Source organism: Pinus tabuliformis, chromosome X (assembly GCF_031772625.1).
Source record: "Pinus tabuliformis cultivar Carrire ecotype Pingquan chromosome X, CPIR1, whole genome shotgun sequence".
Lineage (NCBI taxonomy): Eukaryota > Viridiplantae > Streptophyta > Pinopsida > Pinales > Pinaceae > Pinus > Pinus tabuliformis.
Genome location: NC_142308.1, coordinates 1,372,343,681 through 1,372,370,559, shown reverse-complemented (window position 1 = coordinate 1,372,370,559; position 26,879 = coordinate 1,372,343,681).

Sequence of the window (26,879 nt, the reverse complement as noted above, 5' to 3'; positions counted from 1 at the left end):
GTCATTCTGGTAGAGGGGTCCACTGCCAACTTAGCAACGAACCCACTGAGTTGTTTTACAGTGCTCGTGGAGGTTGCACTGACGATCTTGTCGGCATGCACTCCAGGGCACTAAGTGGTGGGAGGATTGGGGTTACTGGGAGCATTGGGGATAATTTTGTAGAGTGTGCCAGATTTGCATAAATTAAATCCAAGTGCTGGGCGCGACGTATGGATTGGTCCTTTGTTACCGCACCACCTAGAGCTACATCTTTAGCGATTTGTGGGAGTAGGGACTTACAGAACTAGTTTGTTAAGAGAAAATCAAGGATGGGGGCTTTGACTAACCTCTACCTACGTCTCCATTCATGGATATGATCGGAGATGTGGGTGGCGGTATCCTGACGAAATGAAATAAGTAGTTTCGTCCATGTCTCATAATGGATAGGTAACTGAAAGTGCTTTAGGAACTCCATCGCTAAAGCATCAAAGGTATTCACTGATGCATGTGGTAACTCAATATACCACTTTAAAACATTGCCAGTGATGATGCATGGAAAAAGACGCAACAGAACATTGTCATCCACCACGGAGTTAGAAACACACCATAGATGGTAGGTGGTGACGTGAGTGCCTGGATCGTCACCTTGTTTCCTGACGAGCTTAGGAATATCTACTGGTATTTTATGCAGGATCGGCGACCACTATAGGTTATGGTATATGGGGTCATTAGTCAACTTGTATAAGTTGGGGATATCCAATCTTGCCAACAAAGGCAAATTTTTCGGTGACCCCGACTTGGACCATTGTGATGACGGATGACCTGAGGAGGTCTGCGCTTCGCCCATCATTTGGTTCCCCATGTTGTACATGGGCTGTGAGGTGTAGCAGTTGCTTTGTGATACGGTTTTGTAAAGTGGATTACCATGAGGGTTTTGATACTGGGATATGAAGTTGCCCCTAGTATAAGCGGTGCCCCCTTGACTCATTTGAGCTTGTGAGTAGGGTGCCCCCATGGTTTGGGTGGGAATCCCTTGTGGATTCCCAACTGACACCGAACTGACCATATGGCTTTGATTGACAGAAGGAAAATTCATGTAAATCAGCGACTGTCCATGCATGCCAGAGAACGGTGGGGGAACTGTGACATAATCACTGCCATGTGCATTTTGGGAACCACCCTAGATATTTGAATATGGGGATTAGAACCATACATTGGCAGCCGATCTTGGTGTTTGTAAATTCGAACTACGCCCATAGTGCCACATTGAGTGTTATATGGAGCACTGTATGTGGCACTAGTCGAAGGTATGATTTGGCACACCATATGAGTGGAACCTCACATCTGCTCGGTTCCACTGATAGAGGGTGTCATGTGAGTTGTAGTACCTGCGACAAATGGGATTGAGGGGTTCCACATTGCTGGTGTTGTGATGACCGTCGACTGGGGAAGTGGTAGAGGACTCACAATGTCTCTATCATTCCACAACCCTTGAGTTGTTGACTAAATAGATGGGAGAGTTCCTCCCAGTGAAGAGTGAATTACTACTATGATGGGATCAATAACAAGATCCGATAGATTTGTAAGAGGAGTGTTAAAATGAGGAAGAAATCCTTTCGTAAAGAAATCCTATGGAAAATCAGAATCATCAGTCGTCCAGAATGATCCCATTTTCGGTTTAGGAGACTGATTCCTCAAAGATGAGGAATCCAAGTCAGTGGATCTCGGCAGATCCTCCATAGTGACTGGAGGAAGTCCTAACAACTGTCTGGATTGATGGTGAGGGCCGGATGTAGCCACAATAACTGATACATTTTATCAGATAAATTTTAAGTTGATATTCTTTAAGTCTCAAAAACGATAGCACTCGGGTACCTAAAAAGAAAAAATACACTAAAATGACAAACAACAAACAAAGTGAAATTACCTTGTCTAATAAACATCGATTATTGGAGATGAAACCCAGTCTCTCAATGAGTCACAGAGAAGGATGGCCAAATGTATGGTTACAGTTACTTTTGAGCTTCACCCGAACCTTAGATTGAGGGGCCAAATACTCTCGTGAAGACAAGTACCCTCCCAAAAAATGAAGACAAAGTAGGTCTGTCCATTTGAGGTACCAGGATAGCCCGTCCCAGTCACCTTAGGTAAGTACCTAGAAGTATTGGCCACTAGAGAAACCTCAAATCACATAAATTATCAGGGGGGACATAGTCTTAGACAACACGCTGTGTGGGCAGGATACCTGAGTCCTTGACTCAGTTTTGAAATCCCCGAAGGGACCCCCATTACACAGAATGCCCAAAGGAGATGTAAAAGAAGGTGGGCTACCTTTGATTACAATCTGATGTTGTCTTGTATTTCACTCCAGTGTGAGTGGAGTGGTCGTAATAATATGAGTGCAGAAGGATTTTTCACTCTTTAACGACACTAGTTTGATTTTCAAGCTTGGGTAGTTGACTCACTCTCTTAACCCAAGGTCCTAATCTATGTAATGTTGGTTTGCTCTAAAAAAGAGTATTTGATTGATTTTAGTGTACTTTTTTATTTGTCTTTGGAGGGGGTGTTGACGTATGAATATGATGAGACTATCGACTTGATAAACTGTGCAAAACTATGCTTTGAAAAGAAATTTCAATTTCTTATGCAAACAAGTCTTATTCTACACATGTATCATTTCACATATTCATGTATTCACCAGTGCATCTAAAGTCATTTCAACACTTTGCATAACTGAAAGTTCCTTTTCTTAGTATTCCTTAACAACTATTGAACCAAAACAAAGCAGCTTACAACTATTTCAACGGAAGGAGATGTATAGTTTTTTAGCTTTTCTTTCAACAAAAATTTCTTTTATCAGTGAAAAACTAAAGCATTTTCTTAAAAAATAAATTTTAAGACACCAAATTTGTTAGCATGATACTGTTGCAAATCCTTATTTAGCCCTTGGGACAAGTTTCCCCCCCTTTTGGTCCACAAGATCTCTTGGAAAACATGGAAATGGGTCACTAACGCTTTTTCTATGTGTCAACCTTTAGTTTGGCCACTAACGCTCCCTGTGCACAGTCAAAAAGCTTTATAAAGCTCTGTTTAGACCAGCAACCTACGTTAGTGAGGGAAAGAGCTCAAAAAGTGGGCTCTTGGGATCAGTTTCTGAGGAAAAAGCAACTTTGCAGGATGCAACAAACTAGATGGTGGATCAGAGAAGGATTTGAAGAAGTGGGAAGCTCATAGAAGAGAGAAGAGATCTAAGAGGAGTCTGGATAACCGGGAACTAAATGTATAGTCCCTAGTAGAGTTGCCAGTTCTGCTATGGGGTAAAATGCATGGGATCAAAACTACCCTGCAAACTCTTCTCGGGACTTTCGACAGACCGTAAAGTTATCTGCGAAAGGTACCTGTTAAACACATGTTCATCTATCTGACATATATTGATAGGATATGGAGAAAGGATCACCTTTGGTTCTTTCTAGATTCGCTTGGGGATCTCTGTGTTGTAACAAGAACTCCTCTTGACTAGCTCCAAGACGATTCCTACATAAAAGAATGAAGAAAACCAATCACAACATATACTTATGACAATTAATGAAAGAATCCGTAACAAACATGTATAAATGTGTAACTTATCTACTCAACACAACAAGCATCAAAATGGACAAATAAATGCACAATATCACTAACACTTCAAGTAGTGGAACACAACCACAGTCCTATATTCAGAAGAGTGATTACAACAACCCTGTTGCATCAACCTTCCTTATCCCTTTTTCCTCTCTCTCTTTCTCCTTCTTTCAGCTAGTTCCTTCAAGAATATGACAATATCACAACAATACCATGTACTATCCTTCTAAATTCTTAGACCCTTGTGTAATGGCCCTTTCGTTGCTTAAATAACAATTGAATTAGGGCTTCCCAACTCCACCTGTAGCTCATTTGGGTAAAAACCATGAACCTGCCTCTTTTGCCTTCTTTTTCCCATTTGCCTCTGTTTCCGGAATGGAATTTCTCCAAATATCTTGATTTTTAGAGTTTCCCTTCCTTTCTTGCACAAATTTAGGGAAATAATATCTAGATATTTAATGGCAGATTCGTTGGCTTAACCACTTTGAGCATCACTAAAGTTCACTAACTCTCCCCCTGGTCTAACAACACGAGTTAGCAGGTTGACTAATGCTCCTTTATGCTTGTAAACAAGCTTTATAAAGCAGGTCATTAGTGTATAGAGAGCATTAGTGTGGATTCTTGGCCTGCCACCATGGTCATTCTTTCGGTCATCTTGTCTTTCTCCTCTAAGTTGATTAGGAGGTCAATTTTTCCTATAACACCTATCACACGACTTGGAGGAATACTACTGGATACTCTGCATACCAACTCATGTTTGGAAAAGAACCTATTTTTCCAATTGAATTCGAAATAAAGACTATAAGAATGACTTAGGAAGTTGGATTGGATTTAACAAAAGTCCAAACCAAGCAACTTCAACAAATCAATGAACTAGACGAGGCTCAACTACTCGCTCTGTGATAGAGTGCAATTATTCAATAGCAAAGGGCAAGGTGGCATGACAGACTTATAAAAAAAAATATGTTTCATAAAGGAGATTGGGCACTCCTCTATGACTCCAGATTCGTAGACTTTACAGGTAAGTTACAAACAAGATAGCTCGGCCCTTATGAAATTCAAGAATTACATAACAATGGTACTCTCACTTTGACTACATTGATGGTTCTGGTCATTCTTTCAAGGTGAATGGGAATTGGATGTGTCTCTATCACAAACCACTCACTAAGGAGTCTTTCTATGAACAGGTACATGAGGACCCCACTATGCAAATTCTAGCTGCAGGGAATGATGACCCGACAACTTTTCTTTCGCAAACTTATGATTTTTTTTAACTGTAAATAATGTGTATATTCCTTTTTCCAATTAATTGCAATTCGGTTAGGCATCACCATGTAGATATGAGGATTTTACTTATTTTGGGTGTTTGATAAATGTTGTTCAATCGATTGAATGATCCTTTTTCAATCAATTGAACAACTCCTATGTTTGTATTTGCATTGTAGTTCAAATGATTGAACGATTGTTGTTCAATCAATTGAACAATACTTATTTTTGTGTGTATATTGTTGTTCAATTGATTTTATGATTGATCTTCAATCAATTGAAAAACACTTATTTTTCTGTTTATATTGTTGTTCAATCAATTGAATAGAACCTTGTGTGTTTTGTTGTTCAATTGATTGAACGATTGTTGTTCAACCAATTGAAAAACACTTTTATATTTTTTTGTTTTGTTGTTCAATCAATTGAACAACACTTTGTGTTTTGCTGTTAAATCGATTAAACCATTGTTGTTCAATTAATTGAACAAGCACTTCCACATTTTATTTTTTATTTTTGTTCAATCAATTGAATGATCACTATTCAATAAATTGAACAACACTTTTTTGCATTTTATGATTTTTGTTGTTCAATCAATTGAATGATTGTTATTCAATCAATTGAACAACACATTTTTCTTTTTCTGATTTTTACTATTCAATCAATTGAATGATTTCTATTCAATCAATTGAACAACATGTTTTGTGATTTTTCGGTTTTGTTGTTCAATCGATTGAACAATTGCCATTCAATCAATTGAACAACACTTTTGTGTCTTTTTCTTTTTGATTTCACTGTTCAAACATTTGAATCATTGCTATTCAATCTATTAAACAACACTTTTGCATTATTTTCTTTTTTGAATTTGTTGTTCAAACGGTTGAACGATTGTTGTCTAATCAATTGAACACCACTTTTATGTTTTTTTAGATTTTTCTATTCAATCAATTGCACAACACCTTTTGTGCTTTATGTTGATTTTTCTTTTTGTGTGTAATCAGTAGAATAAATAGTTTTGATTTCTCTTTGTTGTTTCTTCGCTGGTCACTCTTTTTGCTATTTTTCTTTCTCTTTTACGTTTCGAATGAAAACCATCTGGTTATTTTGTGCCTAAGATAAAGAAAAATAGTAAGGTTAATATCAATATGACCTATTAAACCTTTTTATTGTCATCTTTATTCAATAGCTAACATGGTGCATATTTATAATGACCGGTTGAATATCTTTTCTTTGGACACATCATAAAACGATTTATTATTTTAGTACCATTTTGATTTATCTTTCACCATTTCAAATGGATAAATCCCTTTGATATGATGATAAGGGGGTAAAAGTATAAACTTTCATTTGCATTTTTCTTACCTCTTACACCATCCCCGACCCTTAAGGGGTAAATGAGCCTCCCTCTTTTTATAATAAAAGCATGAAAACATGAAAATATGAAAATATGAAAATAGAGGAATATGAAAATGCAACAAAAGAGGATAAGAGGTCTCATCATGGGCCAACCTACCATGATCATAGGGATGTAACGAGTGACATTCCATTTTGGCCACCATACCAAGGTAATGACGTTCTTGATAATTAAAACTGTCAGAAGGATAGAGGATCTCATCATGAGCCAGCCCGATCACTTTCTTATATCTCGATGAATGGAAATATGATTATCTGGTCACCATGCTAGCATAGTGGTCTCTTTATGACAAGAAAATAAAGAATCATCTACATACTAAAAGGATGACTTTGGCTCATTTAGGGGGTTAAAAATAAACCCTGTCGAGGCCATGAACACCTCCTGGGAGTAGTGGCTCTACTTGTGGTATTAGAGTACTATCTGACACTGCCAAATGATCTATATTTTATTACCACCTATGGATTCATTTCTAAAGGAAATTTCCCATTTGAGAAAAACTTCTAAAAAGCCAACATGCATGGTAACTTATGTTACATATTCGTTTTACCATATTTTTCAAATCACTTTATGAAAGTCATTAATACTTACCATCAATTATGCATTGTTACTAATACAGCTTAAGGTAAAAATATTTTGATATAATGACTTAAATATTTCTTTTAATTTACGGCCATTTCATATCCGATGACGTCTATTGCTTTAATTTCCCTGGCATGTATTGTGTTCCTTTTTATTGATTGGTTGTCTACATTTATGTATTACCGGTGCTTTCTCCTATTTTTCCCATGCTTGGTGGATGTGGATGCCCTTTTCTCATTGGAGGGGGGATGGTTTGCGTATGAAAAACATGCCTGATAGTTTATGGATAATTGTGTGATAATTATTAAACTAATTTCTCGGTTAAGGACGACATGATGATTTTGTATGTGTAATTATTATCTAAGTATTTCTAATTGGATGAAGGACGACAACCATTATGGATTGGATGCATATTGATTATGAGCCTGTGTCAAATATTTCTAACGAGACAAATGACTTGACTATATATGTTGTTAATTCCCAAAAAACATCACTTTCCTATTAATTGCTTTAACGTTCTTTGTTGTTGTTCTAAACTACGAAAGTGCAAGAGAAGTGATGCAAGTGAACTAGTCGTAGGAAAACAACAACCATGGGAGGTAGATCCATCCAAAATGAACCCATAGTGCTCATAGTATCAGACCAGGCTCGTGAAATTCTCAAGTGTACTGGATGGTTGCAATATTTGAATAAATTTCAGGTTTTTCACAAAGAGATGACACTCGAATTCCTGTAGAATTTGCAGAATGGCAGCACCACAATAAGATGCAGGGACATAATGGTCTACGAAGCAGTCATAGCCAAATTCATTGGACTTCTAGTTGAGGGAACCATATGGACAAACAAACATGTCCTTTTGTATAATGTAGTCACACTATTCCAAGGCCCAGGGGAGAAATTGGTGTGAACAGGGAGAGGGATTCACCGTTCAATGTTAAGAAAACCATGGTAGGAATTAGCATTCATTGTGCAAAGGTACATCACATGCAACAGTTGAAAGGATGTGGTAAAGACCCGCCAACTCAAAATTTTAGCCATCTTAAAATAGAAAATTTCAGTTAATTTTTTGTTTTATTTAAATTCCCTATTGCATGATGTCTGTCATGGAGTTAGGAAAGAAAAGGACCCACACACAATCATCAATTATCATGGGCTGATCAAATTGATTATCATGCATGGACTTGCCGAGCAAAAACTAACCTAGGACAATATTGTAAATCCTACTCTGGCCCCACCTACAAATAACCCAGCAACAAAACAACAAGGGCCAAGAACCCTAGGTTCGAGAAGGACACTGGAATGGAAGAATTCCTTTGCTCCCTTGAACCTAACCAAAAGAAGGTGCTCTATGTGGGTTAAGTTGCAGCGACAGACCCAAATTCAAACAAATGAGGCTGGGCCATCTCACACACCACCTCCAAGTCTGCAAAATTCCCCTTACAAGACTATGCGGAAGAGGTGGCTAGGGTATTGGAAAACATGGGGATCTTTGGTGAGGGAAGAGAACAATCTGAGAATGTTGAAGGATAGAATTGTACCCCCAATGAGTCCACCTCTATTGATAGCCTTGGTTATGATCAAACCTTATCGTTTACTGATTTTTTGGAAGAAGAGAGGGAGCTAGTCCCTTGTGTGGGAAAACCCCTAAAAGAATAAGTGCATGAAGAAAAAACCATTAGAGAGGAAGATCAATCAATAGCTATCGGTTCATTGGACCCCCCAACTGAAGAAAATCCTACAGATGAAACCGTGGGAGATGAAAATCAACTAGGAAATGCTAGTTTTATGAAGTCCCCTGAGGATGAGACCCACTTAGAAGAAAGCTCAGAGAATGCCAATTTCTCAGGAGACACCATTCCATTGGGGTCTCCCGAGAGAGAAATTCATGAGGAAGAAGAACTAGAAGGTGAATCTCCATCAGGAGATACAGTTCCAATTGAAACCCTCCCTGATGCCGACATAATTCCACATGAGAAGGAACCTGAGGTAAATGCAACTACACTACCATCAGTTGAAGCCTCACAACAAAGAAAACCTTAAAGGATAGGCTAAGAAAAATTCTTGAATAGTATAGAAAACAAAAGAGAATAATTTGGCAGCTAAGAGAGTGGTTAAAAGAAGTAGTCAAAATTAGAAAATTGAAAGTGGAAATGGAGACCACGAGGACACAGACAGAACATTGTTTTGGAAAATATGTTGAAACCCAGTTTGAGATTATTTTGGTTTATTCAAAGGAAACTCAGACAGAGCCATGTCTTATAGAAGAAAGTGAAATGCCAATGAAAGACCCCTGTGATTGCCCACAGGAGACCCAAATGGACTTCCCTACTATGAACATTATCTTTCAAATTGATGATGAAGAGAGCATCCCAGTTGATTGTTACATGATTCAAGAAGAAAACATGTCTACTGTCCAGATTGAGCCTATGGAGACATAAGATAATCAGCCCCAAATAGAGGAGACACCTACTTACATCCCCCTAGTAAGGGAAGTAGTTATTAGAAAATTGTGAGATGAACTAACTAAGGTCTAGTAGGAATTAACTAGGCACAAAGAGGAAGTAGTGCCCCTACATGCACATCAATACTTAAGAAAGAAGTTTGAGGCACTCGCAACCACTGAGGAAGATACCTTCACTCAGAACAAGGCTGAGCAGAAAAAGAGAAAGCACAGGACAAATTACAAAAGGCTAAAGAGAAATTGGAGACTATCTTCTCTCTTTATTCAGACACCATCTCATGCCGAGCTCCTGCTACAAACTATGTATTACTCCTCCTGGAAAGGTACCTCCTGTTGAAAATTGATGCTATTAAGGGTGGCAAGTCTGTGGAAATCAAGATTACCCTAGACTTTTTCAAGTGCTTCAGAGAGCAAAATGAGCAGGTACAATGCCTCTTGTGTGAACTTTACATGCGTAATTTCTTTTTAGAAGATGACATAGATAGTGATATTGGCCCCTTGATAGGGGATGTCCAATTCCAAGCCTTTCTTTCTTTTGATACTAACCAAATTTAATGGGCCAAGGCCCATAATAATTTTAGAAAATGGGAATATGGCATCAACCTATGGTTTGGGGGGAGCATATAAAACCCCTGCATCTCTCTGTCAGGCACGAGAAATTTATGAAGTGAACTAGTGTTGTAGGCCAATTAAGGCCATTCCATGCAAACATTTTACAAAATGGGAAGCAGTAATTCCAGGAGATCAAGGAAGAATCCTTGTATGTAGCAAGACAAAGGTGGGAAGTCTCCAGCAATACTATCAGGAATAGAGAACCATTCAGATACCAAAACTTTAGAGTTGCCTCCTCTACGATCCTCATTAATCTCTTACTCCAATGATGTGAGCTCAACTCTTCTCCTTTGCGCAGCTTGGCGATGCTCATGAATGTTTTGTAGCTCCATGATCGCTTGCTGATCCTCGAGTTGTTTGTTCCTCTGCTCCAAATATTTCATCTTCCACTTATCCCTCTCCAAATCAAGGGACAAGTCTTCGATCTATGATTGCTGCTCCTGGATGATCTCTTTGAGCTGTGCACTGGTTGGTTCTGTATCTGTATCATCATCATGAAGGAGAACGAATTCGGTCTCTCGTTCACCTGATGGCTCACCTGAAGGCCCGTCATCATGCATTGGCTCCTTACCTCTATCCTGTACCTGTAGTGCTGATGTCGGAAGCGAGGCCCCTTCCACCCCAAGTGGAGATAACACTCGCTTTGCTGCTGCAAAAAAATGTCTAGCACCCCTCTGATATGTGATGAAAACCGGCACACTAGCAGTCTCATGGCCCTCATACCGACGAGAAGGTTCACCATATTGCTTAACCTCTGATAATGCTTGTGAAGTGCTGAAGAAGTCATGGGAGATGAATTCCTCCCAAGCAATGCCCTGCAATCCCAATTGATGATCCACCAAAATCTGAATAAGAGTAGAGTGATAAACACTGTTAAGCTACTGCTGAGGGGTCTTATGTTGCATGAAGGTGTTTATCCTCTCTATGTTCCTGCAAATGAAAAATGGGAGGTTCATCATCCGCACCTTGGTAAAGTGCATGAGCAACCTGATGTGATAGGCATATAGTCGAGAGAACCTCCCCTCACAACTGAGGTACTTCATGATCAATTTCATGAGTGGAGCATACTCATCTTTCAAATATCTGAATGGGAAGACTCTTGTGAGATGCCTCAAGCAACTGGCCTTAATGTAAGGCTCATAATTCTGCCAATCAAATTTATGTTTCTTGTGCCATGGTTCTCCAACATTCGGTATACCGGTTGCTAATGAGACAGTTTCAGGTGTCAGTGTGAAGGTGACCCCGACCAAGATAGAGTGATCTCCATGTAGGTGAAGCACAAAAAGACGGGCCAAATCATGATGAACTCTAACATTAGCCACCCTTTGACAAAATTCAAATCATGCTAGGTGCTGGAAACATGACATGGCAAGAGGGCATTCTTGTAATTCAGTGAGGGTACTGTGCTCATCCCTAACATGTTTGCCACTCTTGTGATGTCTATTGGGAGCCTGCTCTTCCAAGGATGAATCACTTTATGTCTCCATATCATACTCTGATGAATGCTGTGATGACATTACTGTTGTGTGTACTGTATTTAGGCTGCCCTTTGATGATGGTGTGAAGCTGGGTGCTTTTTTGATATCTGCCACCAAGGGGAACAATGAAGCAAAAGGGAGTATTAGGAGGGGAGTAATGTGATGGGAATAGGGGTTATGGGGAGAAGATTGTTTAGGGATATGTAGGGGGTTTGGGTATTTGATAGGGTAGGTTTTTGGGGTGTTATGTTGACAAATAAGAGGAGGGGAAAGCGAATAGGGTTTGGTAGTGTTTTAGGGTAGGGATAATAGGAAAAATGAGAAAGGGAGGATAGGGAAAAATGGTAGGTGAGGGAAAAATGGTGGGTGAAAATGGAACCTTGGCCTCAATACCATAATGATGCAACCCTAGAAATAATGGCCTTTGGTGTTTTCTTGTGGTTGATTTTATGAGTTTTGTTGCATTCAAACATAGCCATAAACCACCATATCATTTATAAACTTTGATGAAAAAGTCAAGTCATAGAGCCTACCTGTCAATTTGAGGGGCTTCACAAGAAATTTGAGGAAGTTTGGCACGGTTTTGGCCCTCTGTGGGTGTGCACCGCGCTGATTACACTGAGGGGTGGCTCTGTGTGCGCCTCGCCCCTGTATATATGCGCCACACCCTGAAAACTGCCTCCAACCTTGCTCCAAACACGCACGATGCACACTCAAACACTTTTAAATGTTTCCCTATGCACTTGATTCACACAAGGACTTTGGTTTTGGTGGAAACTTGTATATAAAGACTTAGAAGTCATGGGTTAATTTTTTTCTTCTTCAAAAACCCATTTTTCTAATGTTATGTTTTGACACTTTTTCACTGACTTAAAGAAACACTGATTTTCACTTTCCCTCTGAAATTTTAGCTCAAATGATGAAATTTTCAGCACTCTTTGCAGGGATTGCACGATAGGTCATTTGGCCATGGAAACCATGCCTACATATGAAGAAATCAATTGACGACTTTTTTGAAAATTTTATCACCAATGACACTGTTTGACTTTTCTTCAAAATAGAGTTTTGAAGAATAGTCGAATTTTATCAATATGACGATGAAACTCTCTAAATCATTACTTTGTAAGGGCCTCACTCTGGCCTACATGACTTTAATGGACATATTTAAAGACCAAATCGATTAATCCCTAGACCTAATGATCGAAAATGACTTTTGTCCATTAAAGGACCAGACCTTGACTGTCATGGACTTTGGTGATCATTGACAAAAGACCTAATCCAACAGGAGCCAGACATGAGGGGAAATGACTAGCATGACCTTTTCCATCAGATTATGGCATGCTCCTAGAAGAATGCAGCTGGGTAAATGGAGCGAGACTCCTAAAAATGAAATTCACAAAGAGTTTTGATCTCTGATGGAGGGCTGACCAGACCGACTCTAACAGGACCTAAATGGATAGGATTTCGGTATGGGAGCCCAATCATATGGTATCCCCTAGACAGGTACTACTATGATTATAACCTGACAGATAAAGAGGTGAACCAGGTTTTCACTGTGCTTAACAAGAAAAATGGTTTCAGAGTTTATAAGGAGGAGGTATATCCTGCCTACTGTAGAGCTATAAAAAGGGTCTCTTTCACCTCTAATTACCTCACATTAATATGTCAATCCGCGAGCGTTTTGTTATTTCAAAGAGTGTCTCAGTCTGAGGCTATCATTTGCCAGAGTAATGCTAGTTGTACAGTGTTCAGAAATACAAGTGTAAATGGATGCTTGTCTACAGCTTAACTTCTTCAAAAGAGTAAATCACACAAAGACTAAGCAACTTATCAGTCAAGGGTTCAATAGCAATAACCCATCCCTTTGGAAACTGATGGAAAAGGAAATTAGAGAACAGATTGTGGATCTGGGAGCCAGACAGTAAATGCCAATGCTTACTATAGATTTAGATCGTCTCCCACACCAAAATAACAAATGCCATTAAATGGAACGACAAATAAGAAAATGGAACAAAAAATAAGAAATCGAACAGCAAGTCTGTAATGGAACAACATTTCCGAAACATGACAATAGCTAAGAAATAGAACAACAACTAAGTCTCACAAGAAATAACAAACTTAATCTATCAAATCAAATGCATTAATCGTAATCAAATGGAAATCTTTCACTTTTAAGGCAGATCGAACAACACACACCAATGGAACAACACTAATTGCTGATGAACTATGGAACAACGCTTGAAAACCATATAAGTACACAACACACTTAAATAGTAATCTGGTCCAAGTATCAATCTCAGTTAGAAGGAATACGACTGTGTTTGAAAATAGAACTGCATTGTTTATAAATTAAACAATCGTAAAGAACATAACTCCTAAGATGAATCTGTAACGTGAATGAACAGGTGCGCAACACAAAAACTCTATAATGGAATAGTAATAGTATTCTGTTAAGACTTGTAATATTAGATCAACTCTGAAAAGAATAGTAATATGATGCAGAGTCAATACAATAGTTTTTTCTGTGGAAACCTTGATGAATTAAACATAACAAAGCATGTGATGTAAACTTATAAAACACATCAGATTACCAAATAACGAGGATAGGCAAACCATGCATAAACCAATGTAATAATACAGGAGCAAGTGTCCTCCAGGGCTGGGCCCTTAGCCTCCAGGGGTACACCGCTTGAAGTTAATCTAGACTCGGAGATGAAGTAATCACCAAGTTTGTATTTAATGCATAAAGCAGAATTACAATAAACCAGTTCTTATCGAGACTCGATGATCAAAGTTTTGATTATAAAAGAAATTACATAAAAACATAAACATGTATAACTCCTCCCTCAAGCTAACAGTGCTGTCCCTTTTATAAGGGTGACAACGGAGATGTCTAAGTGCAAAAATAGATAAAACAACGATCCCTCAGGGTCAAGGATCCTGAGGGATTCGCCGAACCGTTAGTCCTCAGTCATTTCTTTTCTCTCCTGCACCAAGATGATATATCCACCTCCTCTTCTGGGCTGATTGGCTTTGATTTGCTTTGCCTTGTTTGCATTCTGTCTCCCGTCAAGGGGACAGTGGTTAACCCGTCCTTGTCCTTTCCTTTGGAACGGTAACTTCTCGTTTTCACTCCTCCCTGCATAAGGAAATGATAATTGTCAGTGTTTTAGTTTTGCATATTAATCTCACATGTTTTGTTATAATTCTTTATCGTTTTCTGAGTTCATGATGTAAAAAGGTTTGCAAGTTCTACTGAAAAGATACTGAAATAATCATCAAAAGCATACCTTTTTTAGCACTCGAAACCTACTCCTTAACTTTTTTTTTTGTCCATAAAAATAATTCTATTAAGAGGATGTATGGTACAATATGAAGTTACAACCAAGAGAAGCAAGAAAATGGGCAGCCGGAAAGGATAGACTATCCACCTTGGCCCCTAAGAGAAAGCAAGAAGAGAATAGTGCTAAGCAAGAAGTAACAAGAAGAACAGAGTAACAAGAGAAGAACAAAGGATTCTACCCAATGTGGGTAGAATCAACTATTCGAAATTATTTTCCTTTCTTTTTACCAGCTTTGACCCAACCAAGATGACTCTACTGAGCTGGCATGATTTGCAAACTGAGCTGGGCTGACGGAGAGGTATCCTTCTCTGAATCCAAGGGAGAGGACTCATGATTTCTTTTCTGTGAGTTGGGTGGGACGGTAGATTCCTCAGGACCAGTCGAGGGTGGATCCTCTGCCATCTTTGCGTCCATTCCTTCCGTATTCCCTTCCTATTCATCTGAGCTGGAATCAAAATCATCCATGGGGGGAGGATCACGAGGTTTCCAACTTTTGGATTTCAGCTTAGGATTGGCTCTCTCCTTTTGGGCAGGCATCGAAGAACAAGAGCTCTGAAGGTGCCCTGTGTGATGGCAATTTTGGCAGAAAAAGGTTGTGTTCTTGTAATCCAGGGTCTGAGTCCAATGGAAGTCTCCAATTTTGAGATTAATTTGATCAGGTAGACCTTTTCTCATGTTTATTTCTGCATAGATTCTGGCGAAGGTGTATATGCCCTTTTCCCCTCTAGAGGTGTCTGTGGCTAGAAAGCAGCCTAGAGTATCGCCGATTCCTTGGAATACAACAAAGTGCCATAGATGCGCAGGAGATTAGGAAGTCTAACCTAGATGGGGAGCTTGGTGATGATTTCTGTAGAGGGATCGAAATCTGGGAACCAAGGGGTCAGGAATAAACCTACTGAGCCCCAAAACCATGGGCCTTCAGTTAATGCTTTTTGGTAGTCCTCACTGAGAGCAAACACTACAATGAAGAAACCCTTTGAGCAGAGAAGAACCTTGCAAATGTTGGTCTAGTTAGAGTGAATCCATTGGTAGAGATCTATTGTGTGTGGCCATAGCCCATTGAACCTGCAAATAATGGCATGCTCTACATACTTTTCGATTTGCTCATCCAGCGTTGGATGCATTATTTCAATGGAGGGTGTTTCCTCCAGTTTGTCCACCAAAAAAGGTTTGGGAGCCTGAGCTGGTGGAGTTGCTTTCTTGGGAATCTGAGCATGGATAACATCTTTGTATGAAAAATCCGCAGCTGAAGATGACTGTCCAACAACTCCCCCTCTCAAACGAAGGGTAAAAATGATGGGGGCATTTCTCTTAATGCTCTAAAAAGAAAGGGGATATAGATCCTCAAGTTGTTTACCTTCGTGGAGGAGTCATTGAGATGCAAAGGGAATCCCCAGCCTAAATTCTAGGATTTGCTTGAGGTCCTGCACTAGATCCTAAGAGCTCACCCATTGTAGCAAATTTTTGCCAGAAAGGAGCACGATCTGGATCTGGAATGAGGCAGAGTGATCAGACTTCCGCTTTCCTCTGCAAATCTGAGATGAGAGGAAGATGGTGCTTTGGTGGGACACCTTTTCCTGAACTTGTCACAGGGGCTTGTGAGAAGATGTGGTGAGAGTCCAATGGTCATTGAGTTTTTCATTTCTTTCCACCCAAAAGAGCTCCCAGATGCTCCGTCCAGGAAAATCCAGGAAGCTGAAAGAATTCTCAATATGAAATACATGGTATCAAATATTCTGGGGAGGTAGAAGAGGTTCTAATGGGGTTGAGAAGCCTTCCAGAGCGTAATATTTCTTCCCAAGAGCCGTAGCCTGAGGAGAAGAAGGATTATATTCTGCATTTCTATCCTTAACCTTTTCATCTACTATCTGAAGGGGGCGAATGTTAAGATATGCAGCAGCAAAGGGCCGAGATCTGGCTACACTGTTGTCGAGAGGGGAGTAGATTAGAGGGAGGTGAGCACCCAGAAGGGAATGGAATACATGCGGTTCAACATCAATGGAAGAAGCTGGCATTCCATGTCTGCATGATCGATCAGGGCAGAGCGAGTACAGGGCGGCGACATGGAAGCTCCTAGACGATTCTTTTCTGATGATGTTTCCCTTGGAGCTAGGGCTTTGCTGACTGGTGAACTCTGTGGTAGCCCTCTGAAACAATGGACTGTTGGGGTGCAGGGGCTGGCTAGAAAAATCGCAGCCTTGCTCCATGACAGATATTGCGTGAGGGTTCCTGGCGATGTCGTGCTGGATCCATAAGCTATTGGGATGCAGGGTTAATCTGGAACCCTCGAAGTTTGATTTGTTGCCTGTCAAAGCATCCAAAATCTTGGCGGCCTGCAGAAGTCCCTCGAGGCCGGGTGCCATCCTCATCCTCACTGCGAAGCTGCCAACGACCTGCATATGAAGAGTGTCAGCCACCATATCTGCTGCAGTGCATGCACAGCTTGCTGAGAGCCCAACCCGTGCATATTTTTTTTTTTTCTTCACAGGGCTGCACGCGATCTTATTCGTTGGGTTTTGCTTGAATGGAGTCAGGGCCCCTCTAAAGCTCATGTTGCCATCTTCTACAGGGCTGAGCAAAGGCCAGACGGCGGCTGAAGGGAGGGGGAGATTAGGGTTCATCATTCTTCCAAGGTCCTTTGCCTACTCCCTAACTTAGGTACACCTAAAGAATTTAATTGAATGAGGAAATGTAATAAATTAAGTTTGGGACTATGTTGGGATGAGAAAAAGGTATCTTTTCTCCTTGTAAATAACTTTATTTAGCATTTGTTTTCACATGTCTAACCTCGTTTTATGGACAAAAGTAGAGGAAATACAGCTGAAGTTCGATAAAAGTAATCAGTAAAAAATTAGATGAATCTAAGCATCAAAAACTAACTTTTAATATATTTATGTGTAGAAGACATGAATTGGATGTTGGTTGTTCAATCGGCAGAACAATGACATCTCATAAAAGAAAAAGACAGCATCAGAGGGAAAGCAAGATAGCAGAATATTGGGCAGATTGATGCTATTTTATGATGGAATCAGATATAGTATTGTGAAATCCTCAGGATCCCCTGATCCTAACGATTCACTTTTATCTATTTACTTTTCTAAATGTTATATATAAGGCTGAAAGGAAAACTGCGTGATGAGTTCATGAATTCACAATTTGTAATTATTCTTTTGGACATATAATAATGTTACCTTGGTGATGTTGTAACTCCGTTAATTGTTTTAATGAAGAAGTTTGTCTTTAAATCATAATTATATTCTGAGTATCTCATAGAGAACACTTTTGGAAACTCTGGGCCGACTCAAGAGAAGGTTTACTGCTTCGCCTATGTTATAATCTTTTCTATTCATTCTTTATTGTTTGTTAATATTAAGTTAATTTCATTTCGATTATCATGAGGATTGATGTTTCTAATTTTCTTTTGTTGTTTATTTGAGATTCAGATCTAGTTGTGCGTTACATAGGCGTAATGCTTTTGATTGAATTGGTTATGTTAGTTTTAGCATTAGATAATTGTTCATTCCAAGTAATGCTATCATAGATTTCAGAGATAGAATTGATCACTTTTCGTAATATGCTCATACAGTCATTTATTGTTCAGACATTATTTGTTGTTCTATTATCATTTGTTGTTCAATTATCAGTTGTTGTTCAATTAGGATTTTCTGTTCAATTATCATTTGTTGTTAAATTGTCATAGTTCTCTTTTGTGATTGAGTGAGTTAGTTTCAATTCCATTTAATATTTCCAAGTGTGATTCTTCACAGTTGTATTCAGATTAATTTGCTTTCATAATAGGTTAAGTAGAATTGCAAAGTGTGTTATGAATTTCTTTCAGAGTTACTTCTTTTAGAATTGTTTCGATTGAGCTTGAAGAGATACTCATTAGGAATTGCAATGATCTATTATTAGTTAACCTCTGAATTCATTGCATATATAGTGCTAACACTATTGAAATAAAAATACTTGCTTTGGGTTGACAATTAATATAGGAATGAGGATCTCCTATAAAAACACATCTTTGTGCACCAACACACAAACTAATAAACCTAGGAATAAAATAAGACCTGAAGTTTGTCAATGTTAGTACATGTTGCATGCAGCAAGAGTGGCAAGCCTTTGTTCACTTGTTCAAATAGTACCGAGATGTGTTTGCATGGATGTATGATGATCTAAAAATTTATGAAATGCAAATCATCCAACACATCATCCCGATCAAAGAAGGGTTCAAGCCATATCAGCAGAAGCTGAGGAAAGGACATCCATCACTTGAACCTCTCATACAGAAAGAGCTTACTAAGGTGTTGCATGCATGGATCATATACAAAGTTCATCATTCCACACGGGTTTCAAATCTTGTTCTTGTATGCAAGAAGTCCATGGAAATCCGCTTGTGTGTTGCTTTCCAGAACGTAAACCCTATTCTGTCTATGGACCACATTCTAAAAATAGTATCTGGGGCATAGATGTTTTCTCTTCTTGATGGTTTCTTAGAATACAATTAGGTTCTGGTAGTATAACCTGACTTACTTAAAACTACTTTCCATACCACTTGGGGCACGTTTGCTTACAGACAAATGCCATTTGGGCTTTTAAATTCATACACAACCTTTCAGCACACCATGGAAATCATTTTTTGCAAAATCATTAGACAATGCATAGTAGTATACCTCGATGATGTGACCGTGTTCTCAAGATGACAAGAAGACCACATATTCCATCTGCAAAAAATTTGAGCGATGTCAAAGATACGGGATTTCGTTCAATCCCAAAAAGAGCTTCTTCGTAGTTTCAAAGGGGAACCTCCTCAGACATATTGTTGCCAAAAGTGGGATCAAGGTGGATATGAATTAAGTCTAGATTATTACGCAGATCCCTCACCCAGCCAACAGGAAATCCATGTAGTCCATCTTGGGAAAGATAAACTTCCTCCGGAAATTCATCTCGAATTATGCACAGATAGTCAAGCCTATGCAAGACATGATCAAGAAAGATACAGTGTACAGTTGGAGAAAGAGGGAAAAGTGTGCATTCACCTTGATCAAGAAGGCCATTGCAGAAGCACCTTCAATCTACAACCTAGAATTCAAGAAACATTTTCTGTTATACACCTTCACCTCCAGTAATTCTCTCGCTGCAGTACTCACCCAGATAGACGAAAGGAATGATGAACATCCCATCTCCATCATGAGTGAAAGAATGTAGGGGCTAGAGCTTAATTACCCCACCATTGATAAGCAAGCATATAAAGTTTACAAGGCAGTGAAACACTTTGGGCCCTACTCATTGAAGAACCACTACATAGTCTTCATCTCTCACCCAGCAGTCGACACATTGCTTGTACAACAAGAACTGGGTGAATGACGTGTGAAATGTATGAAAAGATTGCAAGAGTATGATATTGAAATCAAACTAGTTCACACGATCAAAGGATAGACTTTGTAGACTTGCATCTGAAGCAGTACATGAACCGGAGAGTGAAGATGAGCTCACCGGCTGGGAGAAGGAAATTGAGATGCATGATATAAGGTGAGCAACACCCACTCAAGATGGAACCTCTTGGTATGTAGATGTGCGCAAGTACATTGAGAAAAACACCGTACCCTCTCACTTTTCTATCAGACAGAAGAGGGTGTTGCACCTTAAAGCCTTAGCATACCAGTCGATGCACAAAGTGCTTTATAGAAAGCATAGTAACAAAGTTTTACTCAGGTACCTAGGGGCACATGAATCAGAGAAGTTACTTCAAGATCTACATGATGGACCCACCAAGGGTCACTTTGTGGGAAACACCACAATGCACAAAGTTATGTGAGGTAGCTTCTACTAGCCCACATTATTGAAGGATGCAAATGCTTATGCTCGCAAGTGCCCGACCTATCAGTGATGCATCGACAGAACACGAAGATCAGCATCCCCACTACACCCTATTGCAGTGACCGAACCATTCCAACAGTGGGGATTGGACATCATTGGGGAAATCTTCCCACATTCATCAAAGAAAAACCACTACATTCTAACAACAACTAATTACTTCACATGGTGGACAGAAGCAGTTTCGCTGAAAAAAGTGAATGACTAGGAGGTCATCAACTTCCTCGAGCAAAACATCACCTCACACTTTGGTGTTTTGGTATCACTTATTTTTGATAATGCAATGCGTTTTTCTTCTTTGAAACTCTATGATTTTTGCTTACATAATGGTATTGTACTAAAACATTCATCTAACTATTACCTGCAAGGAAACAATCTCGCAAAATCCATGAATACAAAACTCATCTGCATAATCAATAAGACCGTCTTCTCTGAGCAATGCAACTAGCATACCACCATGACAAATGGATTATGGGTTGACCGTGTATCACCCAAACCTTCTCTAAATATGTCATGTACTTCTTGGTTTATGGTAAAGAATCCATCCTTCCACCAAATATATACTTGCCTGCACTTCATCTTTCCCAAGAATTCCAAGGCAAGCCTTGCCATCTAGTTGAGAGTCAAATGGATGATCTCCATAAGCTTTTGGAAGAAAGGATGAAGGCAAAAGAAAAATTCAAACTCCACAAGAACTGTATCAAGAGATGTTTTGATAAGAAGTCTGCGGGGAAAGCTAACTTCGGTGTTGGTGATTTAGTTCTAAAATGGGATAATTCCCATGAAGACAAAGGCAAACATACAAAGTTACAGTCCCTATGGATTGGTTCGTATATAGTCCGCGAGAATCTTGGCCCACACGCGTAGCATGTGTAATCTCTTGATAGGAGGGTTGATAGCCTTCCTGTCAATGACCAAGATCTCAAGCATTACTTCCAGTAGGTTCGGCTGCACCTCGTGCCATGTACATATTATCCTTACTGCTTGTTTTCATTTTTCTTGCCTTACCTACTATCTTTGTTTTATTTGGATTGTTCCTCTTACTATTTTTGTTTACGCTTGTTTTGTTCACTTGATACCTTACTATTTTTGTTTCTGAAAATAAGTGCTACCAACCACTATGTTATGTATTTTCAATGAGTATGTGGCTGACATTTGAAGAGACTTGTGACACTGCAACACTTGGCTAGTCTTGTGTCTGTCTTCTCTATGCTTCGTTATAACCTTTGGTCGATGAAGTCTTGACGGAAAGTACGAACCATATACAAGGGAATTTTTGGTCCAACTATGAACCTATGTCCACAGTGGGAAGCCCCATCCCTGTACTCAACCTTCTTCTCTATGTGTTCAACCTCATCTAACTAGTAGAAATGGAGAAGTGGAAAATCTAAATGAGCAAACCTATGTCAGAGGACTTACATGCTTCTCTGAAGGAACAACCTATTCTTCTCTCAATAAGTCAGGATCCCTCTTCTGCCCCAAAAAAAAATAAGTTCCTATGCACAGTCCTCTTGAAAAATACAAAGGTGAAAGAAGCGAAAGGCTTCCCGCACAGAGAGGTGAAGCATGCAACTCCACCAGGGTACTAACTAGGCTCGCTGGCAGTGGAGCAATGTGTGTGTTCCTACATGACTCTGCTAGGGTACTGTCTAGGCCTAATGGTAGTGGAGAAACACTAGAGATGAAAACTTATACTCTGAAAATCTTCAACTCGTGAGCTAAACTACCCTTCCCGAATTTGAAACACATTTATCAAGATAAACATTTGATTGTGTTTGAGTGAGTTTGAGAGAGGTGAACCATGTATTTCCATGGGGTAAGTTTGGAAGGTGAAGTAACCCGCAAAATGATTCAATGGTCCCTAAAAGACCAAGGCCCTATGCTATCAATGAACCAAAACATAGAAGCTAGAGTTCTACTGCCGTGCCGCGAAGTGTTGTAGCGACTACAACCATGCTCCAAAATTTTGGCCTACATCCAATTCTGGAGCCTCCATTGAGAGTTTCACTTGATGATTGCACACACTTGGGTTCACTCCATGAGCTCGTGTGAGTCTTTGCACCCACCCTGATTGATAATTTCACTAAAACTTTTGCATGTTGATGTCAATGTCGTGCTTGCGGCCATGTTATGGGCATGCTCAAGGTCTTTGCTTCATGTGTACATGTTGTGTTCACTATGAAAACATATATCACACTCACACAGAGTCACATACACTATTATGCAAGAATTGTCGTGGTCGACCAATGATCAATCACAACTATCATGCTTGTCGCTCACACCGTCAGTTAGTCATGTTGAGCATGTGTGTCTCGATGGTTTAAGTCGTCGAGTTGTTGAGTCATGTATGTGTGTTTTTGCAAGATCACATATGCATCTTTCATTCATTCACACACTCAATCATTTTTCTAAATTTCTAACGAATGGAATCCCCTGTGATAGTAATACCATCTACCCATCTTCAACTCGATTGACTATCACCTAGAACAATGCAGAAGCACCAAGAAAGTCATTTTAAGTTGCGCTGTCTGCAAGAAAATCAATCAGCCTTCAAGCTAGTCAACTAGAGAGTTTAACTCGGCAGCCACCCTCAGACCGACTCCACTCAAAATTTGCACAGAGGCTGCAGACCTTGCCCACTTTACTGACTGGGAAAATTGTGTAGATAGGCCAGATAGACAGCTAGTGCCCATCCCTGTCTCCCTCAGAAAATTGGGCAGTTTTTCTAGTCAAACTTCTTGACAGTTGATCGGTTTCTCACCAACAAAATTGCATAGTTTTCATGAGTAATTCCTCTGCTTCCCAGCCATCCGCTTAGCTCAAAAACTGCATAGAGGTGATTAGTAGGCCAGCCTCCCAGCATCAACATAGTTTTTCTTGCCAGCAACTCCCAGTAGCTGACTAGTAGTTCCCTTCAAGAATTGCACAATGTTTTGCTGGGAGTGACCCAGTAGCTAACTGGCAGCTTTGCTCAAGAATTTCATAGTTTTTGCTGCGAGTGTCCCAAAATCCAGTTGCTAGTTCCATCAAGGAATTATGAAGTTTTGACTTCCAAGCTCCCACTTCTTGCACTTTCCAGAAATTGAACAAATTTTTCCTGCCCAGCCTTCCTGCTGCCCGGGCCATTCCTCCCAAAAATTGCACAGTTTTGTCCTCCAGCTAAGACAAACCCCATGGACACTCACTGTCAATCTAGATTTCCCATATTCATCACCTAGTGACTCTTGTACAATTTTCATCAATACTTCTTGGAGCCTCCATCCAACCTGGCAACCTTGTTACCTCTCCTAGTCACCTACATCCGAAATTATCATGCGTCATGGTAGACTAGGAGGTTTTTGGATTTGTTGTCATCTCATCACAAGTGACTGCATGTACAGGTACAGAAATTAACATGGAATGATGGTGGATGGGATGAATGAAGGAAGCACATGCAAAAGGATAGGTTCACTAATAGATGAACAAACGATGTATGCAAGGAGATATTCTCACGAATGGATGATCATCAAGAGATGTGATTGCACACGAGTAGATGAGAAAACATGCAAGATGTGTCCATAGAAGGACAGATGAATGAACATCCACCTTTTGTGAACGTACAAACATGTCGAGCTTACCAACATACAAGCAAGGAATAATGTGTGAATGAAACATCAAGCAAGCCAATGGCCATCGATGACTCCATGCACTTTACGATGCGGAGGTGAAGCTGGGACACACCATGAGGACATCCATTACCCAACAATACTGCAACTCAACTTGAACAAGAAAAGCAACACGAATTTACCAGCATTGTCATGTCATCCACATCTCTACTGTGGGCCATACGACTGATCAATGTAATGTAACATGGATGTCCAAGAGACCCACTCGTTATATGAACAGTCATGTAAAATCATAAAGTCATGGAAGTCAAGTAGTCATGAGGGTAGTCGAACAACTACAAGGGCCAGTTTCACCCTTGGTTATAAATACCCCCTCATTTGTACATGCAAAGGACTTTTCACCTCAACTCCTCCCACATAGCCTTGAGAGTCTCTAATCTTTTCATTGAGGAGTAAGTAGTGGCTCCAATGCCTCACCCACGGGGTTAGTGATGTATGGTGTAACAATGTGTCCTGTAACTTTCACTTAATTTAGAAGCCTGCTAACAAGCCAACATGTTTTCACACATGTATTGTAATTGTTGTAAGACTAATCTTGAACACTTGTAATGCATGTTGCTTTAACCTGTGTTTAACACGAACTCATTCACTTGTTGTAATACATATCTGTTAATGAAAATGTGTTGTATATGTTGTTAAGGATGTCTCACCCATGTTGTCTATCTCCCCGGACATCATACAAACCTTTCACATAAAACTTGCTATAACAAACGTTAACACTCGTGCAGACTCATGTACTAAGTGTTGTACATGTTATCTTCCCTTTTGTGTTGTGACTACGACATCCATGTCAACTGTTCTGCTAGAAGCTGTGCATGTCCTGTTGTGTTATGTGTTACTAATAGAGTTGGGGCTTCCTTTGAACCAATTTGGGAATCACTCACACAATCTCCTCTATAGTGAAAGAATCATTGATACAAGTAACCCTAGTAATCACCAAGCATGAAAATCTCACTTCTCGAAGACAAAGTAGTCCACTCTCCTGTGTTGACAAGTAAGAGTTGAGGAAAATATTTAAGATAATGGAAACTAGGCCATCATACTAGATGGAACTCCCATACCAAACGGTGTGAGGTCAAGTTGCAACTTCATACTGGGGTGATCCCCTGAATGTTGGTGGTTCCAGCACTATCAACACGTAGCTCAAGTGACTCATATTGTATGTCTTAGTGATGGAGGTTAAATTGTTTGAGGTGATATTCCATGATGGGAAGGTGATACTCAGGCCTAAAGGTTTTAACTTTATTATAGCAGCCATGGGATTTATGGAGAATAGTCTATAAAAGTTGAAGGGAATGCCTATAGATTATGGGAATATGTGGGTTCCCGAGACTTAGAGTGAGTCAATTTTGAGTGATATTTTGTAGGTTCAGAGAGAGAATCCAAAACCTAAAAAGAGTGCATGGTTTTGTGAAGTAAGGATACTTCTACAATTGGTAAGAAGGAACCATGCAATAGACTCAAGTTCTATCATGAGAACAGGATGTGAAATTCTTCTAGTGGAAGGGACAATTTGGAGCAATGTGTTATTCATTCCTTAGGTTATGTAGAGATGATGGACACAATAGATTGGGATTTTGTTTTTGATGAGATTCTTCTAAGGAATGGAAACACCTCCATCACTAAGAGGGAGTGTCAAAAAGTGTAACTTGGGACGTACTCCTGTAAATCCAAGGTACTACATTTGTGTGGAGAAACCCCACAAAAATAGATTTTTTTGTGAAAAGGTACCCAAGAAATGGGTTTTGGACCCACGGTTGTGGGATTGAGACCTAAAGGTATTCCTTATATATTTAAATTATTGTTATGGAGGAACTTTTATGGATCAAAGTTCTCCTAAGCCAATAGTTGGAGAACCACAAATAAAATTGACCTAAGGAGAGGTCAGTCACACATAGAAACTCATTTTGTGATTGACTTTAGCCCAAGAAGGAGATGAAGAACCATAAAAGAAGCCAAAACTATAAGGAATAACGGTTTATGACCTCTTCTATGTTGGAAGGAGGTTAAGTTTCCGTAGGAATCTAGGCCGATATTTCTATGAATGATCTATGCCCTAAGAGGGTTTTTTCCAAGCCAAAATAAGGAAAATGAGGGAACATCAATTAACTATGAGGTTAGGGTTCTATTCTATGTAAAGGGATAAGGGATATATCCTTTAGAGAGGCCTAGAAAGCGTCAAATCTCTCTACCTCAGATGGCTCAGAGACTTGAAAATTTAGGTAGGATTGCTATCGTATGTCAAGCCCTAGGAGAGGTTAAAATTAACATCAAACTTAGAGAAAGGGCATTGAAAGACTTCAAGCAAAGAGAGAAGGTTTTCAAACATCTTGGAGGGCTAGTTATGTTAGAGTAGATTGGTTATTGAGATAATTTATTGAACTTTTTCTTAAAAATGACCCTTGGACAACAATTTTTGATGGAATATTTATGTAGTGCTTTGAAGGAAGAGATATGTTGTGAATATAAACTATATTTAGGGCTAATATACAGTGATTTGAAGGAATAATTCATTATGAGTTGCTGAATTTATTTGGGGTTGACTTATTTAGTGACCTTTAAGGATAAGACTGACTGTGAGCATCTGGC